General features: G+C 39.9%; 1 long non-coding RNA gene across 1 annotated transcript in view; it reads left to right on the top strand.

The window, feature by feature from the left end:
• The window catches only part of LOC141983813 (uncharacterized), a 59,468-nt gene extending 47,046 nt beyond the window's left edge, over positions 1-12,422 (top strand). Inside the window, exon 3 of the long non-coding RNA XR_012638522.1 lies at positions 11,950-12,422. This is a non-coding gene — a long non-coding RNA (uncharacterized LOC141983813). The remainder of the gene's footprint in view (positions 1-11,949) is intronic.
• The last annotated feature ends 7,401 nt before the right edge of the window (positions 12,423-19,823 follow it).

The following is a 19,823-nucleotide window of genomic DNA, read 5'->3' as shown; positions in this document are numbered from 1 at the left end:
TGTGTAAAAGGTGGTCTACGGCTGTGCTGCTGCCCCAGGAGGATCTCCGGGGACAAATTGTTCTTGGAGAGCAAGTGTTCCGCCTCCAAGAACTGTGGTTCCTCTGAGATCTATAGGATGCCAGGACCCTCCATGTGAATGCCCTGTGCCTCTGCATCAGCTGAAGTCAGTTTCTGACAAGTGCAGCTTTATTGGAGCCCCACTGCCAGGGCTTTCCTTTGACCCATTGCTCTCAGGGTCAAAGACCTAAGCCTGGGGTTTCTCCGAGTATGGAAGGAACCTTGAAAAAAATTAATTTAGCCCAGTCTTCATTAGCTCTTCTAGATTTTCCCAGGACATGAGTGGAACAATTCTTGTCCCCCAGCAGAGTCTTCAGCACCCCTTCCCGCACTTGCACCCTCCCCAGCTGTAGATCTCTGACCCTGTAAGAGGGTGGGGGTGTTTAATGAAATTCCCTCTGCATGGGAATGGAGGGTGAGGAGGGTTCCACATAGAAAGGAACTTCCACAAGCCTAATCACCTAGGGAGATATTCAAAGGCAGAAATCTGGCAGTTAAATCCCCAACTCCTCTGACTTTCAATGGGAGTTGAGCACCTAATTGTCCTTAGTGTCTTTAAAAATGACGGATCTTCTGTATAACACAGGCCATAGAATGTCCCTGAATAAATTCCTGTTTTAAACAAGACCATATCTTTTAGAAACGCATCCAATCTTGATTTAAAAATTGCCAGCAATGAAGAATCCACAACAACCCTTGGCAAGTTGTTTGAATGGTTAATTACCCTCACTGTCCTTATTTCCAGTCTGAATTCATCTAGTTTCAACTCCCAGCCATTGGATATTTGATTGAAGAGCCCATTATCCAATATTAGTTCCCCAGGTAGGTACTTATAAACTGAGATCAAGCCACCCCTTAATGTTCTCTTTGTTAAACTGAATAGATTGAGCTCTTTGAATCTATCACTATAAGGCATGTTTTCTTAATGCTTTAATCATTCTCATGGCTCTTCTCTGAACCCTCTCCAATTTATCAATATCTTCCTTGAACTGTGGACACCAAAACTGGATATAATATTCCTATAGCAGTCACACCAATGTCACATATAGAGGTAATAAAACCTCCCTACTCCTACTTGATATTCCCCTGATTATGCACCCAACGATAGCATTAGTTCTTTTGGCCACAGTGCCTCAATGGGAGCTCCTGTTCAGCTGATTACCCACCATGACCACCAACTCTTCTTCAGCATTACTGCTTCCCAGGATGGGGTCCCCCATCCTGTAAGTATGGCCTACATTCTTTGTTCCTAGATGTCTGCCTTTGCATTTGTCCGTGGTAAAACACATATTGTTTGCTTGCACCAAATGAACCAGATCATTCTGTATCAGTGACCTGCCCTGTTCATTATTTAGTACTCCCCCAATCTTTATCAGTGATGATTTTGTTTTCTTCCATGTCGTTGATGATAAAAATGATAAATAGTGCAAGGCTAATCCTGCAGAACCCCACTTAACACACCCACTCGATGTTGATTCTCCATTTCCAAATAAGTTTTAAGATTGCTCAGTTAGACAGTTTTTAATTCATGTTAATTTTGTATCATTCTTGTTTTTTAATCAAAATGTCATGTGGCATCAAATCAAATGCCTTACAGAAGTCTAGGTGTAATAAATCAACTCTATTACCTTTTTAAGCAAACCTGTGATTTTATTAAAAAAGAAAAAAAAAGTTAGTTTGAAAGGATCTATTTTCCATAAACCCATTATTCTCTTTTAATTCTTTATCATTTCAGTCCATATGAGCCATTTCATTATTTGGCCTGGGATCGATGTCAGGCTGACAGGCCTATAATTACCTGGATCATCCTGTTTAAACTTATAAAATATTGGCATGATCTTAGCTTTCTTCCAGTCCTCTGGAACTTCACCAGTGTTCCAAGAATGATTGAAAATCAAAATTAACGGTCTAATGAACTACTCAGCCAGCTCTTTTAAAATGCTTGGATGTAAGTTATCCTAATTTTTAAATGTCTAGCTTTAGTAGCTGCTGTTTAACATCCTCCTGAGTTACTATTGGAATGAAAAGTGTGTCTTCATCATCATATGATATGACTACATCATCTGGCTTTTTCACAAATACAGGACAGAAATATTTATTGAACATTTCTGCCTTTTCTTCATTATTACTGACAATTCTATCAGTGCACCAGTGCCAGTTATAGGATTATTTTTGTTCTTAATGTACACCTCTACCCCGATATAACGCTGTCCTTGGGACCCAAAAAATCTTACCGCGTTATAGGTGAAACCGCGTTATATCAAACTTACTTTGATCCACTGGAATCGCGCAGCCCCACCCCCCCCGGAGCACTGCTTTACCGCGTTATATCCCAATGCATGTTATATCTGGTCACATTATATCGGGTAGAGGTGTACTTTAAAACATTCCTTCTTTTGTCCTTAACTCTGCTGGCTGTATATTTCTCCTTCTGTCCCTTTGCTTCCCTTATACATTTTCTGAAGTTCTATTTCTGATTTATATTAGTTACTATCAACCTCCTTTTCCATTTATATAATATAATATAGCTCCCTTCACTTTCCCTCTAAGCCAAGTTGTTTTTTTAACCAATGTGGTTTTCTTTCTCGATTGCGGAATTGTGGCTTTTTGGGCATTTACTAAAAAATTCTTAAATAAGTCCTAATCATCATTCACATTTTTCTGTTTCAATTCTTTCTCCCAACTGATATGGTTCATAATTGTTTTCAGTTTTGTGACATTGGCCCTTTTAAATCACCAAGTATATATATTACTGGCTTGAATTTGTTTTCTGTTTGCAAATAACAGAGTGGTCAAGTCATGATCACTTGTCCCCTAAGCTACCACTAATTGTTAATTCTGTGATCAGTTCCTTTATTCATCAAGAAGAGACCTAACATAGAATCCCCCCATGCAACACTTCTTGGGTTAGGAAATTGTCACCTGTAATATTTAGAAATTTCAAAGATATTTTAGTACTGGAAACATGAGACCTCCAGCGTGTGTCCCTCAGATTGAAGTGGCCCATTTTCATACAGCATTTATTTCACTGCACATTATAGGTAGATGCTTCAGGAGCCAGTCATCCTGTTCCCGAGTGTGATTTGGTGGTCCATAGCAGACACCAACAGTAGCCCATCTTATGATTTTTATTTTTTTTTAGGACACTGATCCATAAGCATTCAGAATTATTTACTTCTCACTCAGAAATGGGCAATGCCATTTTCAACAGAGTGTGCCTGCAACAGTCCTCACTTGGGGTATGTGGCCTAGTGGTCATGGCTGCAGCTCCTGACTGCCAAGAGAGTTGTGGGGAGGGGAGCCTAAGCCCTCCCAGTCCACTGGGCTCTGACCCAGGGTCCTTTGGGCTACCAGTAGTCTGGCAACCAAGACTGCTTAGGGCTGTCCTCCCTGGGCCTCTTCCTCTCATCTATCCCTGGTGGGGAAACCCAAACCACAATAGCTAAGTGGGGTTTACCAATGTCCTAGATCCACTGGATGCTTCTCTCTCTGGTTGTCTCCAGAGTGGATCCTCTCTTCCCTCACGGAGGCGCCTTTGGGCAGCTGTTTCAGAGTCTTTGGCTCAGCTCGGCTCGGCTGGAGGTGTGGGCTGCAGGTCTGCTCACCTCCAGCTCTGCAGCTCAAAGGATCTAATTCCCTGACTTTTAATTCCTCCAGCAGATGGAGCATTTGCTGCAGGTGTGGTGGGATGGGGCTGGCTGAGCCCAAAATAATCCCTTTACCCCTTGTTGCCCAGTGTGGGGTTTGTACACCCCATCACAGTGCCACTCCCCTTCTCTTTTTGCCCACTCAGTCCTTCCTAAATAGATTATAACCATTAATTTAATATTCCAATCATGTGAATCATCCCACCAGGTTTCAGTAATACCTGGCTAGATAGAGTGACCAGACAGCAAGTGTGAAAAATAGGGACGGGGGTGGGGGGTAATAGGAACCTATATAAGAAAAAGACCCAAAAATCAGGACTGTCCCTACAAAATCGGGACATCTGGTCACCCTGCAACTAGATGATGTTTGTTACCCCAGATCCTAGTCTGGTATCATTCATATCACTATTTTAAACATGTAAATAGGTGTTTAAAGTTATGCAGATGCTTAACTGTGTTGCTAAACTGGGCCGAACATCAATAAATTGCAGCCTATGAATTGCCTGCAAATGATGATCACCGTCTACTGGAGCTGATCAGAAATTTTCTGATGAAACAAATTTTGATGGAAATTGCCAATTAGTCAAGCCCAAAATGTTGCTTCAAAACATCTGTGTTTGACAAACTTTTGGTGAATCTAAGGCAAGGTTTCCATGAAACCCTTGTATGACCTTCAGATCGGCAACCAATTTCTCCCTGTTAGTCCAAATCAAGTCTAAAATGTTTGTACCATGTACTTACTTCCTCAGCCTTCTGAAATAAAAAGTTGTTGCCAGGGCACTCAAAGAACTTACTGGACATTTTGTGTTGTGCCATATTACTTTTCCAACAAATGTCTGGGTAGTTAAAGTCCCCCTTACTACCAGGTCCTGTGATTTGGGTATTTTTGCTATTTATTCTAGAAATGCCTCGTCCACCTCCTCCTCCTGATTTGGTGGTCTAGAGTAGATCCCCATACCATGACATCACCCTGGTTTTTCATCCCTTTTTATCTTTACACACAGAGTTGCAGCTGATCTGCCTCTCACCTCCTTCTGGACCTCAAAACAAGTATATTCTTGACATACAATGTAACGCCTCGTCCCTTTTACCCCTGCCTGTCTGTCCTGAACAAGCTATACCCCTCAGTACCAATATTCCAGTCATCAGATTGGCCCCACCAAGTCTCAATGGTGCAAGTTAAGTCATAATTTAGCTTATGTGTTAATACTTCCAGTTCTTTGTTTTTATTCCCTATACTCCTTACATTTGTGGCAGATTCTCCCACTGTTTTCCCTCTTGCTGCTCCTATGACCCTATTGCAATTTTGGATTCCTTTCCCCCTCCTCCACAACATTTAGCCCCCTATTAAGATCACCTTTTTATACTTACCTGTGGGTTTTTGTCACCTGCACCCTCTGAACCTAGTTTAAAGCCCTCTTCACTAGATCAGTGAGTCAGTGTGTGAAAATGCTCTTTTCCTTCTTGGTTAGGTGAAACCCATCTCTTCCCAGAAGCCCTCCTTCCCTGAACAGCATCCCATCATCAAGGAAGCCAAAACCCTCCTGTTGACAACATCTTCGCAGCCATGCTTTCATTTCTACGATTCATCTGTCCCTGCTTAGGCCCTTACCCTCAACCAGAAAGATGTACAAGAAAATAAAAATGTCATACTGGATCAGACTAACGGTCCATCAAGCCCAATATCCTGTCTTCCGACAGTGGCCAGTGCCAGATGCTTCAGAGGGAATGAACAGAACAGGACAATTACCAAGTGCAATTACCAGGGCAAATCCCCTCTTGTCCAGACCCAGCTTCTGGCAATCAGTGGTTTAGGGACACCCATAGCAGGGAGTTACATCCCTGACCATCTTGTCTAATAGCCATTGATGACCCTATCAACCATGAACTTACCTAATTATTTTTTTCAACTCAATATACTTTTGTTTTTCACAACATCCCCTGGCAATGAGTTGCACAGGTTGGCTATGTTTTGTGTGCAAAAGTACTTCCTTATGTTTGTTTTAAACCTGCTGCCTATTAATTTCATCGGGTGACCCCTGATTCTTGTGTTATGTGAAGGGGAAAATAACACTTCCTAGTTCACATTCTCCACATCACTCGTGACATATATAGAGAGCTTTATCATATCAGCCTTAGCTGTCTCTTTTCTAAACTGAACAGTCCCAGTCTTTTTAATCTGTCCTCCCATGGAAGCTCTTCCATACCCTTAATCATTTTCTTCCCCTTCTCTGTGCTTTTTCCAATTCTAAATATATCTTCTTTGAGATGGGGCGACCAGAACTGCACCTGGTATTAATCGTATGGGTGTACCATGGGTTTATGTAGTGGCATTATGATATTTTCTGTCGTCTTATCTATCCCTTTCCTAATGATTCCTAACACAGTTATCATTTTTGACTGCCGCTGCCCATTGAGCAGATGTTTTCAGAGAACTATCCACAATAACTCCAAGATCTTTCTTGAGTTATAACAGCTAATTTAGACGGCATCAATTTATGGGTGTGTAGTTGGGATTATGTTTTCCAAAGTGCATTATTTTGCAGTTATCTATATTGAATTTCATCTTCCATTTTCTTTCCCACTCATCCAGTTTTCTGAGATCCCTTGGTCATGGACTTAGTTATTTTGAGTAATTTTGTATCACCTGCAAACTTCACCACCCCACCGTTTACCCCTTTCTCGAGATCATTTATGAATATATTAAACAGCACCGGTCCCAGTAAAGATCCTTGGGGGACCACCTATTTATCTCTCTCCACTGTGAAAAACATTTATTCCTACCCTTTGTTTCCTGTCTTTTAACCAATTAGTGACTGATGAGAGTATCTTCCCTCTTATGCTGTGAGTCTTCCCTTTGCTTAAGACCTTTTGGTGAGGAACCTTGTCTTTCTGAAAGTCCAAATACACTATATTGACTGGTCTACCCTTGTCCACATGCTTGTTGACCTCCTCAAAGAATTCTAATAGGTTGGTGAGGCATGATTTCTCTTTACAAAAGCTGTGTTGACTCTTTCCCAACATATTGTGTTCATCTATGTCAGATAATTTTGTTCTCTACTATAGTTTCAACCAATTTGCCTGATGCTGAAGTTAGGCTTACTGCCCTGTAATTGCCAGGATTGCCTCTGGAGCCTTTTTAAAAAAATTGGTGTTACATTAACTCTCCTGGAATCATTTGGTTCAGAAGCTGATTTAAGTGATAGGTTACATAGCACAGTTACTAGTTCTGCAATTTCATATTTGAGTTCCTTCAGAACTCTTGGGTGAATACCATCTGGTCCTGGTGACTTATTACTGTTTAATTTATCAATTTGTTCCAAAGTCTCCTCTGCTGAGACCTCAGTCTGGGACAGTTACTCAGATTTGTCACCTAAAATGAATGGCTCAGGTGTGGGAATCTCCCTCACATTCTCTGCAGTGAAAACCGATGCAAAGAATGCGTTTAGCTTTTCCACAATAGCCTTGTCTTCCTTGAGTGTTCCTTTAGCACCTCAGTCGTTCAGTGGCCCCACTGATTGTCTGGCAGGCTTCCTGCTACTGATGTACTTAAAATTTTTTTGATTTTTAAAGTTGCTCTTCAAATTCTTTTTTGGCCTGCCTAATTATACTTTTACATTTGACTTCCGAGAGCTTATGTTCCTTTCTATTCCTCCGTAGGATCTGACTTCCTATTTTTAAAGGATATCTTTCTGCCTCTAACCACCTCTTTTGTTTTGCCGTGGTAGCAAGTTTTTGGTCCTCATACTCACTTTTTTTAATTTGGGGCATACATATCATTTAAGCCCCTATAATGGTGTTTTTAAAAGTTTCCATGTAGCTTGCAGGCATTTCACTCTTGTGACAGTTCCTTTTATTTTCCGTTTAGCTAGCTTCAGTTCCGTGTAGTTCCCTTTTTTGAAGCTAACTGGTACTGTGGTGGGTTTCTTTTATATTTTCTCCCCTACACGGATGTTAAATTTAATCACATTGTAGTTACTATTACCGAGTGGTTCAGCTGTATTCACCTCTTGGACCAGATCCTGTGTGCCAGGTTCATATCTGGCAGTATCATTAGTGCCCACATGGATGAGGAATATTGGCTAGTGGTCAGAGGATGCATGCCTTGGTAAACTTTCTTTAATATCTGGGATGTGGGCCTCAGACAGGCAACCCACCTCCTGGGACATGATGCCTACACCCCCCCTCAGAAAGGAGTCACCAACAACCACCTTCCTACATCCTCTCTTCTTTGCTGCCCCACAGCTCCTGGGCTCGCGGTGAGCTGGCCCCCCTCCACTCTGTGTTCCCCACAGGGAGCAGAGGAAGCCGCTTGGGGCTTCTCAGCTGCCCCCTCCCCCTTCTCCTGTCGTGAAATTGACAAGACAGCGGGAGGAAGGCTGTAGTGTAGACACTGACATAATTAGGTCAAAATAAGCTGCCTTATGTTGACCTAACTGTGTAGTGTAGACCAGCCCTCAGACATCTCTAATCACTGGTCTATTTATTAAAAAAATTGCACTGCTCTCTCTTCAAAGAGCCCTGCTACAATTAGTTGCTAATTCACCCAACTGCAGGGCACCTTAGCCCAGACAGTCAGCAGCCAAGCCTAGATTTCAAACACAGCAAATGAGTAAACCAGCCCAGTCCTACCAAACTTGATGGCAAGTTCCCAGCACAGAAAAGTGCTTCACAGTTAATCAAGACAGAAATGCCTCAGAGAGCCTCCCAAGCTGGCAACTCCCTTAGCCTTCCAGCTGCCTTCATCTCACCTACACCTCTAGAAGAGAGAACAGTAAATGTTGATACCCTATTTTATAGACCGATGCATTGAGATAAAGAAAATATAAGTCACTTGCCCAATGCCACACCACAAGTCAGTGGCAGAACTGTGTTAAGATTTCAGGAGTTCCTGGTTTCTTGCCCATCTTCAGTTCATTAGACAAAACTGCTGCATTTCTTTGGAATCATAATTCGAGCCATGTGAAAGTGTTGAAAGTGTTTTTGTGAATTTTGATTCAGAATGTTCCCTTTTTCATTTTCAGGTGATTCCATACCATTGTAATTTGCTTTTCTGCTAAAAATGGGAACAGTGGTTGTTATTCACTCCAAAGCACGCAAAAATCTATAAGGGCAAATTGCTAAGCAGAAGTGAGGTACTGGGCATCTTGATGTTTTTCTTGTGTGTGATATTTAAGGTTAGAGAGTGTCAGAAACAGACAGACAGACTGTGTTTAATATGCTTCCCGAAACTTAACTCAGTATGGGCTCTTGCACATAGTGCTTCAACCATGAGTGGACACCTTCAGTATGAGGTGCACTGTATTAGCCACACAGCTCAGCAAACGTGAGAGTCCAGTAAATTGAGTCCCATCATTTTTGCCAATTTGCCATGAAGGAAGAGGGATGTGGGATGTATATGAATTTAGACTGGAAGAGAGAACAAGAAATAAGCCTCATACAGCAACAAACACTAGCGGCAAGAACGACAGAATGCGATTTTAGATGAGAAGGTATATGACCCATCCTACACAAAGACATCATAAGTGGCACTAGAAAAGCTGGCCTGTTCCCCACTAGGATCCCATAGTGTTCCCAGAACATTACTGATTCTTATGAGGTGTAGTCAGCATACAGACACTCCCGGATGATAATGTTGATGTATAAAGAGTCAAGCAGAAGGGTTAGACAGAACATCTGGCCTTGTCTCTAACCAGAATCCCTTGTATTTGGTGTAACCACAAGTACTGTATCTGACCTGTACACCCATCAAAAGCCTTACACTGAGTATCTGCCATGTTTGGGGGAGGGGTGTGCTCTCTATCGATTTTAGAGGAACTTATGGCTTCCGTTACCATACTATCTGAGCACCTCACAATATTTAAGATATTTATCTTTCCAGCATGCCTATGAAGCAGGGAAGTACTGTTATCCCCATTTTACAGAAGAGGAACTGAGGCACAGAGAGACTAAGTGACTTACCCAAGGTCCCACAGGAAGTTTGTAGCAGAAGAGAGACTTGAACTCAGTCTCCTAAATCCCAGGCTAGCATCCACTGGGCCACCCTTCCTCACTACTTCTTCCTTTCTTGTTTCTCTCTCTTTTCCCCTTTCCCTAACTGGGTATTTTTCCTCCTGGGTGGCCACCCTGAAAATACAGAGAAGACAATCATGTTTGCCTCATATTCTTGCTGAATGGGGAATGTAGAACCGCAAACTGCTCTTTGTCCAAGCTTGTTTCCAACAGACTTCACTGACACTGTTGGAGGGGGGAGGGGAGAGAACAGCATTGTTTGAAAACAGATTATTCACCGATAATCTTTAATTCCAAGTGAATCTTAACCTGATCAGTGCCTTTAGTGTTCCTCTTGGCTCAGAATGACAAGTCATCCCAATCTGGTTCATTTCTTGATGGTCCTTTCTTTATTAAATGCACCTGCATTGAAAAATGGCCATCCTGCTTGTAAAATATATTAATTACCTTACTGGAGTAATTGTGTGTGCTTCCTGTGGTGAGAATTGGCAGCAGTTGAAAAAAATTGTACTGTGACTGGCGGGAACTGGAGCTGAAATAAAGATAGGGAGCATGTGTGGCAACAGCTGGAGATAAGACGCATTACTCGGAAACAAGGGAAATAGAAGCAATATAGCAGAAGCAGTCACAGCACTTAACTGAGTCAGTAGTGGCAGAAAGAAAGCTTTGTTAAAAACATGGACATAACTTTTAAATAGAAAAACAACCTTCAGTGCATCAAAGGGGTAGAAACCGTTCAGAGCTGAGATTTTCACCTAAGCAAATACTCTTCAGTATGCTGTGTGGTAGCTTTGTGATTAAGGCAACAGAACTAGAAAAGTTGAGAACATCAAGTTGGATTATTCCAGATCTTCCTTAGTTAAGTGGAGTGATTCTTTAATTTTACAGGTGAATAAAGACATGGGCTTTATAATCATCCACTGCACCTTTAATGGGAGTTATAAAAAAAAACTACTTATACATAGTGTAGTATTGGGAGAACTTCAAAAGTTGTAGGCAGGTGTTAGGGGGCTTATTTCTTTACCCACTTACTTCTCTGGTCCTTCTTGCATGAACAGAGAGCAACAATACCCGAAGTCCAAAGGTGCAAACAATTCGATGTTTATTGGGGTGAACTTCCAGCAAGCATGATTTTAGTTTCCTTCCTTAGTATCCTGCTTCCCAGCTCTGACACCACAGAGCCTTACACTTGTGTCCCTGTTCCCATTTCTCCCTTTAGCCAAACAGGATTCCAGTTTCTCCACTCCCATTCCCTGTTCTCATCTCTCCCTTTAGCAAAACATGATTCTAATTTCCTTACCCCCATTCCCTGTTCCCATCTTTTCCTCCCGCATGCCCGCCCCCTCCCACCCACGCCCACTCACTTCCTCATTGACTACAGATTATATAGTAAAACTTGAGTTTTGCTTAGCTATACCTTAACCAATCATTTTCCTGAAATTTAACTAACTAATCCTAACATATTGTAACATGATTATGTAACCAATTATATCCCACCACCTTAATTAGTTTACACCTAGCAAAATTAATTATACAGCAGACAGGAACAATTACAGAACCAGACAGAGATTATACAGACAAACAATAGCAAAGTGGGAACTATAATGACAAAACAATACAGAAGTGAGGATTTCACATCCCAGTATTGATAAGTGAGTTCTTGCCAGACAGGATGCTGTTTCCTTTTACATTTTCTAGGCACTTCCCTTTCTCTGGAGGTGATAGGCATTATTAGGACAGGATTGTATTCTTAACAGCCCAATAGCACCTTCTTTCAATGTGACTAGTTTGGAATGTGAGGATGTGACCGGTCGCTTCCTAGCTTATGGCTGCCTCTGTTGCTTAGCCAAAGGCCTTAGCCTAAGAACAGGGCCTCAGACTGTCACAGTAAGAAAAGGCCCTTACATCGGCAGACAGTGATTTTGATTCTCTTTTTTATACTTCTAGAACTAGCTAAGTGATAAGAATACACCTAAATTCTTAAAGTACAGGCCTTTGCAGACAGGCCTGAATATCTATATCCTAACAGCAGGTTTCTCAGTTTCAGTAAGCTTCCAAAAGTTCTCCATGTTTATTAAAGTATCTGAGTTTCTTTGGAAAAGCAATGGATTACGAAATCTCATGAAACAGATATTCTTATGTGGCTTTCAGTACTTCCTGCTTCCAGCTAGGTTGGATGTACTATGATAATTATTTTTCTAATGGTATTATGTTTTTATTTCAACTTACAGGTCCAAGTGGAGATGCCTGTGGAGTAAGGAAGATCTCAGAAAACTGTCATGCTCAGAGTTTTCACAAGAGTTTGAGAGTCAGCTGTCCCAAACGTGAGACCAGATTTCCAGCCTGCATCAACCCTTCTCTTATTTTTTCTCACTCTGGTGCATGCACTCTTTTGTGCAAAAGTACATTTGTCTAGACCGTTTTGTTCATTTACCCTTGCAAATGGGCATTTTTGGTTCAAATATGCTAGTCTGGAGATGAAGGAAACTACCGTGCAGTCAGAGAGGGGGACTGAATAATCTAACAAATTTTTTCCATGTTCTAATTTCTATAATTCAATACATATGCAAAACTAGAGGCCACTTTTTTGAAAAATTGGCCCTTTGTGTGCACCATTGCAGTTAGTTTGGCAGTTTTGAACTGGAGTCATCAGCCATATCTTGAAAGGATAAATGCGATCTCCTGCAGCATAAGATGTTTGCAATAGGGCTGTCAAGCAATTAAAAAAATTAATTGCAATTAATCACACTGTTAAACAATAATAGAATGCCATTTATTTAAATATTTTTGGATGTTTTCTACATTTTCAAATATATTTATTTCAGTTACAACACAACACAGAGTACAGTGCTCACTCTATATTTATTTTTAATTACAAATATTTGTGCTGTAAAAAAACAAAAAAAGTATTTTTAATTCACTTCACACAAGTACTGTAATGCAATCTATTTAGCTTACAAATGTAGAATTATGTACAAAAAAACTGCATTCAAATATAAAACAATGTAAACTTTAGAGCCTACAAGTCCACTCAGTCCTACTTATTGTTCAGCCAGTCACTCTGACAAACAAGTTTGTTTACATCCGCGGGAGATAATGCTGCCCGCATCTAGTTTATAATGTCACCTGAAAGTGAGAACAGGTGTTCACATGGCATTGTTGTAGTTGGCGTAACAAGATATTTACATGCCAGATTTGCTAAAGATTCATATGTCCCTTCATGCTTCAACCATCATTCCAGAGGACATGTGTCCATGCTGATGACAGGTTCTGCTTGATAACGATCCAAAGCAGTGCAGACCGTTCACTTTAATCATCTGAGTCAGATGCCACCAGCAGAAGGTTGATTTTCTTTTTTGGTGGTTCAGTTCTGTAGTTTCCGCATTGGAGTGTTGCTCTTTAAAGACTTCCGAAAGCATGCTCCACACCTCATCCCTCTCAGATTTTGGAAGGCACTTCAGATTCTTAAACCTTGGATCGAGTGCTGCAGCTCTCTTTAGAAATCTCACATTGGTACCTTCTCTGCGTTTTGTCAAATCTGCAGTGTAACTGTTCTTAAAACGAACAACATGTGCTGGGTCATCATCCGAGACTGCTATAACATGAAATATATGGCAGAATGCGGGTAAAACAGAGCAGGAGATATACTATTCTCCCCCTAAGGAGCTCAGTCAAATTTAATTAACCCATTATTGTTTTAATGAGTGTCATCAGCATGGAAGCATGTCCTCTAGAATGCTGGCCGAAGCATGAAGTGGCATATGAATGTTTAGCATATCTGGCATATAAATACCTTGCAATATCAGCTGCAAAGGTGCCACGAGAACACTTGTTCTCACTTTCAGGTGACATTGTAAATAAGAAGCCAGCAGCATTATCTCCCGTAAATGTAAACAATCTTGTTTGTCTTAGCGATTGGCTGAACAAGAAGTAGGACTGAATGGACTTGTAGGCTCTAAAGTTTTTCATTGTTTTTTTGAGTGCAGTTATGTAATAAAAAAAATTCTACATTTGTAAGTTGTGCTTTAACAATAAAGAGATTGCATTACAGTAATTGTGTGAGGTGAATTGAAAAATATTATTTCTTTTATCATTTTTACAGTGCAAATATCTGTAATAAAAATAATATAAAATGAGCACTGTATACTTTGTATTCTGTGTTGAAATTGAAATCAATATATTTGAAAATGTAGAAAAACATCCAAAATATTTAATAAATGTCAATTGGTATTGATTGTTTAACAGTGCAATTAAAACTGCAATTAATCTTGATTGATTTTTTTAATTGTGATTATTTTTTTGAGTTAATCGCATGAGTTAACTGCGATTAATCGACAGCCCTAGTTTGCAATGATTACTTTCCCCATCTGTGCCACAAATAAAGAATAACAATGCATATTTTTGAGCCTGACAATGTATTTGGCATCATGCGGTACACAAAAATACAATCCCAATCATCACTGGTAGTGATACACAAACACACACATGCACACGCTGGTTCCCCACTACTTCCTCACTACTGAGTCTCTCCAATAGCCTCACAATTATGTCCTTGCTTACTTATGTGACCTAGTTTTCCTCTTTTCCATTTGCCCTGCTCTACCTACACGACTCCACCAATGATCACAATTACAGCTTTTTTCTGTTTCCTTCACAACCATTTCTATTCATTTTTGCACACCAATCTTTGCACATGAATTATCCTTCCAGACCTGGTGTGCAAAGCCACTACTCTCTTATTTAAATTCTCTACCTCTATCAGATAGCCAACAAAAAGAGAATTCACAAAGTGATGTATTATGTCATTCTATTTGTATTCTTTTGTTATATATTAAAAGACAGAAGTACTCCTCCATGATGCTCACTTGTTTTTGCCAGGTATTGTTTTTGTTGTAACATCTTTCTATCCCACAGTCCTATTTCTGTCACTCTATTGCATCATCAGCAATGTCTATGGTCTTCTTCCTCTTCCTGCTCCTCCTCCTCCACCCCCCAGTTTCGCCTGAAGTCTGAGCTTGAGTTTGGGAAAACTGGGAGCTACAGCAGTGCTGCTCATCCACAAACTGCTGTCAAGCAAATGCCTATTTTGTTTTGGCTACTCTGTGTCACATGGCTGTTTTAATGAGATGTTACAGAGCAGCTGGTGCTCTGATGCTAACAGTTACTTTGTGGTGCTCTTACTTAGGATGGGATTTGCAAAAGTGCGTAGTATTGGCATCAAAGCATTGACTTCAATGGGATCAGAGTTAGACCTGTGTGTGAATGCTTTTGAAGGTCCCATCTCTAGGGCTGCGGTCACCACTTGATCCCAAGTGCTGCTGCACGGGAGGTACCTTTTCTTACCCCCCCCCCAACAAAGCATCCCCATTAGGCACAAGATTGCTGCTTGCATTCCACTTACAATCTTTTTTCACATTCTTTTGAAGATGAGCTGAGGCTGTTACCAGCACTTTCCCTTGACTATCACAAATACAAAGAGCAAGTTGCATCATGAAAACCCTTTGAGATTTTATCTCAAAATGTGTTCAGTGTGGTGGCAAAAATCAGAACAAGAGGGAACAGACATAGCCCAAATGTGTAGATAATAAGACAAAGAATTTTACTTCTTAACCTCTTACAGGACAATTTAATTTTCCGGGTGAAATCCTGGCTTCATTGAAGTCAATGACAAAATTCCCATTGATTTCAATAGGGCCAGGATTCCACCCTCACTAATTAATACCCAAATTGTCTTCTCTGATTGTGGTGTGCCATAATTAATACAAAGATGTCTTTTCAATCTATTTCAGCATAAGCTTTCGTGAGCTACAGCTCACTTCATCGGATGCATTCAGTGGAAAATACAGTGGGGAGATTTATATACACAGAGAACATGAAACAATGGGTGTTACCATTCTCTGTGTATATAAATCTCCCCACTATATTTTCCACTGAATGCATCCGATGAAGTGAGCTGTAGCTCACGAAAGCTTATGCTCAAATAAATTTGTTAGTCTCTAAGGTGCCACAAGTCCTCCTTTTCTTTTTGCGGATACAGACTAACACGGCTGCTACTCTGAAACTTTTCAATCTATGATTGCCAGTATAATAAGAGCTTGAGCTCGGCTCATGCTCTGAGCTCTGGAGGTCACTGGTTCAGTCCTCAGTGGGTCAGCCATGTTCGTGGGGTCATCACACTACAAATAATAAGATGGACACTAACATTTTGTTTCTTTGGCCATTTATGTGCACGTACTGTCTTAATCTGAGTGAGGTTTATGTTCAAATGTACATTGTGTTCATTTGAAATAGTTCTCTAAAGTTGAGACTGTAATAAATGAGATGAACCGAAAAATGCAACAATTAAAGCCAGTCACAGGACTCTCTTCATATGAAACATAAATGGAGCAGAAATTCAGATGTGAAAGTTATTACTTGAATTTTTACCAAATAATATCACACACACTGGCAAAAAACATGAAAACCTGGGGTTCTTTCACTTGGAACAGAGAGGGACAGAATGTTCAGCTTCCATGGGCACATTGACAGAGGAGACAGAAGATCACGATCTGAATACAGTTTTGTACAAGTCTTTCCCAATCACAGTATACAACTCCCAGAACATATTGAATCGGAATCCTCATGGCTAATTCCCATTCCCTATTCGCTCAGTTACTCCTATCACAAGGGTTGCAAAATATCCTTTGGCATGGATACTCTAAATAGCCACAGTTACTTCATCTTCCATCAAGCAGCAATCCTACATGTAGCCATATGAGCCCCCTTTCTGTAAACATTGTCCAGTTTCCCAAGCAAAACAGCAATCTCTTAGCAATGAAGCCTTCTGTGCTTTGTCCCCAGACAAGGATACACACATTTCCTCAACTTCCAATCAAGTAACAGCATGTTCCAGTACCATAGTAACGCAGGTGCACTCTGCTCTGCACTTCACCCAAGTTAAATCAGGCAGAGGCTTTACAAAACAATATGCTGTCAACAAGGCAGTGGGTAAACCCCGCAGGTGATCTCTATTGAGAAATTGCTTAAAATCAAGATTTAGAGTGAAAGTAAGGGCAAGGGGAAAAAACAAAACAAAAAGCAACCCGTCCTTCAGAACCAATTAACTAACAAACCATTTATTGAATTACATCTAACAACTAAAGTGAACTAAGTGTTACAAGATTACCTATGACTTCAACAGAAGTTCTTTCATGTAATTCATTCACAGCTTCTGTGATCACAGCAACCTGCAGTAATTATTTTTTATTGTAATGAATACATGTGGTAGAGACAACAAACATGATTACTGGGAAGTTCTAGGACTAACACCTTCTTTTAGAAGATTTACCTTACTAGGGGTAATTAGGTGCCTTACCTTATCTGTGGGCCAGTCACGAGTAAGCAACATAAATGAACAGATCGGCACACACACAAAAAAACCCTTATGTTAAAAGAACTTTATTAAGGTTGCAAAATCAAGCACTCAAGAGTTAGGAGATGCCAGAATTAAGGTTGCCTGGTGTGTACACCATTACATAATTGCACACATAATCTGACTAGAGCAGAACTTTTGTTTCTGAGAGCCTAAACCCAGTTCTCATCCCTGATTGAAGGCATACTGTCAACTTGAATATTCAAAACTGACCTACATTTAAAAGGTTTCAGAGTAACAGCCGTGTTAGTCTGTATTCGCAAAAAGAAAAGGAGTACTTGTGGCACCTTAGAGACTAACCAATTTATTTAAGCTTATGCTCAAATAAATTGGTTAGTCTCTAAGGTGCCACAAGTACTCCTTTTCTTTCTACATTTTAAAAAAACCCAGTTTATGATTGAGCACCTTTTAACTAGTTTTAAAAATGCTTTACATGCTTTATCACAAGTGCTGGGGTCTTTTGCTCTTTATCTGATGTTTAGTATGATCCTACCAAACATATTGAGTCCCGCATCGTCTCTCTCCTCTCTTCACACCTGTTTCCCCTCCCCCCCCCCCCATGCCTGCCATGCTACCTACTGACTTTTCTGTTCCATTTTAAGCTGTGGTGTTGCTGTTCCTGCTAAACAAAGCCTGGGGAACAGCATGCACATCAGCCCCCAGAGAGAGAGAGAGGGTGCATCATGCTATTGTATGAGACAGGAAGTGAAAACTTTCTAGAAAACAATGAAAGTGACTATAAATGTGCAAATTAAACCAAGGGAAAATAATGGAGATTTTTTTCTTCATTGAATCTCTTTCAATTTCTATTAATAATAGAAGGAATAATATTTTCAGATGGAAGTGTAATTTTGGAGGTGATGGTGTCTTTTTAACATATACAAGCCATTGAAGAAAACAACTGTATTCTCACATCATTCTTTTCTTGTTTCTAAACGCACCTTTACTCTACATATTTAAGATATGTAACAACCCACAAGGGGGATGAAATCAGATTACATACTGTATGCATAAACCAGAAAAAGTACTGATTAGAGAGAGAAAAGAATGTTTGATCAGATTGAAAAATGTACAATGAAACTGCAGAGATCTGAATTTTTAAAGGCTTATTACCATACTGCTGTGCTCAGGGATATGAATACGCATCAGTATACATTTTAATTAAAACATAAAGTTTTAAAACTAAATTCTACTGAGTTTTTACTCAGCATACCCGGAGGCTTCCCTCCCTTTTGAAAAAAAAAAAGTGATTTTATTGGCTTGGATTTTTTTTTTTGCTAGATATTGCAAATGGCAATGTTTTAAAGCTTCTCCAAATAAGAAACATCTTCTCAGATTTATATCATGTGTATGAATGTTTGAAATAATTGTTTGAGAGTCATTGTAACCCTACTTGATTGTTTCTAGTAAAATTAAAACCTAAGATTTCAATTTAGAACCTAATAGTTGAAAAAAACCTCAAAGTCTAAATAGGCTTCAATTTAAGGACACAATTTTATTGCAAAATATATGGCCATGTGGAAACTTCTATTTGCATGTGCCAATGAGTATTTTTGGCACACTTTGTTCTATGTACATACACACAAACTGCCAGTGCATTTTGAGTACCTATACATGAAGACATAACCCTAATCATGATAATTCAACATCCTTCTACCAATTCTTGCTCAGAACTTGTGTGGAAGTGGCTTTCAACTGCAAGGAATTGAAATCATTATTAAGACCCTGTCTTTTAACTCCAAAGTTGCTGACTCAAGAAACTTCTGGATATCTGATTCTGAGGCATTTATTTGGTTGTTACTGTTCCCAGATTTCCAAGATCCTTTACAATATTTCCTTTCTTATTTATTAAGGTAAGCAGTATTGTGAAATGGACAGAGCAAGTGACAGGATATCAAAAGAGTGTTGTTTCTGAGTCGACTATTCACTCACTGTTTGACTTCAGGAAAATAATCATACCAACCATCTGGAGGGTTTAAGATTCTTGTTAAAAGGAGCTACACAATTTCAAAGTATTACAATTACTTCTTGTTGATTTTTATCCAAATTTTGTTTTCAACAGGATCAAGTTTATTTTCTTGACTTTTTAAAAAACATTGCTACTTTAAAGAATCATTTTATTATTGTCCTAATTACATATAGTCTCAAGCAGTGATCAGGGTAACAGTCTAGAACTTCCAAAGTCTTGGGTAGGTGCTTAACTTTCAGCATGTGAGTAGTCCCAAATTTAAGCATGTGCTTAAATCATTGCAGAATTGCACCCTATGATTTCAAATCACAAATACATTCCCAGTTAGGCTGTAATAAACCACTTGCACCAGGGATGTGCATTCGCACAGTGGGAAGGAGAAAGAGATTGAGTAATCCATTCATTCATTTTCCCATTTAAACAGATTCTCATATCCAAAATTGAGCCAGGTGACAGCACCATTTGAAGTTTGCTCTAAGATTCCTGGTGGAAGTGTTCACACAGGCCTCTTGAAAACTCTGTGATTTCCTTTCTTCTGTCTACAGAAGTTTCAAAAATCTAAACAGGGATCATGAATAATAAAATGTGACAGAGCCAACCAATCATATTTCCACGAATAACAAATTGAGAATAGTTGGAGACATAGCCAAACTGAAGTTTGTGAACAACCCAAAGGTTGAAAAAATGTTTACAGAAAGTATACTTTGAACAGTTTTGAAGAATGA

Source organism: Natator depressus, chromosome 3 (genome assembly GCF_965152275.1).
Source record: "Natator depressus isolate rNatDep1 chromosome 3, rNatDep2.hap1, whole genome shotgun sequence".
NCBI classification, from domain to species: domain Eukaryota; kingdom Metazoa; phylum Chordata; order Testudines; family Cheloniidae; genus Natator; species Natator depressus.
Note: the sequence above shows the minus strand (reverse complement) of the source record. Positions and strands in the feature narration are given on the sequence as shown.